General features: G+C 45.9%; 1 protein-coding gene across 1 annotated transcript in view; it reads right to left on the reverse strand.

Moving 5' to 3' along the window:
- The window catches only part of gins1 (GINS complex subunit 1 (Psf1 homolog)), a 4,351-nt gene that overhangs the window by 2,349 nt on the left and 776 nt on the right, over positions 1 to 1,226 (reverse strand). The gene's annotated exons all lie outside the window — the stretch shown is intronic.

The raw sequence follows: 1,226 nt of genomic DNA on the forward strand, positions 1-1,226 counted from the left end.
TTCAGTGAAATATGGCTGTATGAAATTGGTATTGTTTGCTGTAAAGGTGAGATGTGGTGAAACACTCTGTCCTGTGACTGATCTGTGTAAAACAACAGAAAGTGAGTTAAATTTGAAATATAGGGGCCCCAAATCACAACAGCTCAAATCAGCGTCCCACACCCATCATGCAGTTGTATTTTGGTAATAAAACTCCATTTAGAACTTATTAGGTGGTTGTTAGCTCATAAAAACCACAAAAGGAGCTTTACACACTCACTTAGGCTTGAGAAGCAAAAGAGTCCTGTTCAGTGAAATATGGCTGTATGAAATTGGTATTGTTTGCTGTAAAGTTGAGATGTGGTGAAACACTCTGTCCTGTAACTGATCTGTGTAAAACAACAGAAAGTGAGTTAAATTTGACTCCAAAGTCCAACAGGTCACTGGAAACCATCAACTCAGTGTGTACAGGCTAAAACAGCCTGCTTCTACCTTTTAGAGGCTTTCATGTAGAAATCTTTACATGAGTCCTGTTCAGTGAAATATGGCTGTATGAAATTGGTATTGTTTGCTGTAAAGGTGAGATGTGGTGAAACACTCTTTCCTGTGACTGATCTGTGTAAAACAACAGAAAGTGAGTTAAATTTGACTCCAAAGTCCAACAGGTCACTGGAAGCCATCAACTCAGTGTGTACAGGCTAAAAGAGCCTGCTTCTACCTTTTAGAGGCTTTCATGTAGAACTCTCTACATGAGTCCTGTTCAGTGAAATATGGCTGTATGAAATTGGTATTGTTTGTTGTAAAGGTGAGATGTGGTGAAACACTGTCCTGTGACTGATCTGTGTAAAACAACAGAAAGTGAGTTAAATTTGACACATAGGGGCCCCAAATCACAACAGCTCAAATCACGGATGGAGATTCTCATGAGATGTGTGTCTCATGTTTGGGGATGGAGCACGCCCGGGCAGCTCTCGAGGGGGCTGCCTGCGCCCGTTGCGAAGCCCTTTCCGTGCGGGTACTGAGGTACAGCATGGCTCTCTTTTCCGAGGATGGTCGGATGTGTTTTCCCCGTGGCGCGGGCCCTGCGGCCGCTGAGGCGGCCCGGCGGCTTCACTCATGGGTTCACAGCGTGATCTGTCGGAGGATTTCGGGACGGCTGAGGCTTTTTCCCGACCTTCATCCGCTGGCTCCGACGCTTCCTTTCCTCGTTCGGGAGCCCGTTCTCGGCTTCTCCCGCTCGCGGTTTG

The sequence above is a fragment of the Micropterus dolomieu genome, linkage group LG12 (assembly GCF_021292245.1).
Source record: "Micropterus dolomieu isolate WLL.071019.BEF.003 ecotype Adirondacks linkage group LG12, ASM2129224v1, whole genome shotgun sequence".
Taxonomy (NCBI): Eukaryota; Metazoa; Chordata; class Actinopteri; order Centrarchiformes; family Centrarchidae; genus Micropterus; species Micropterus dolomieu.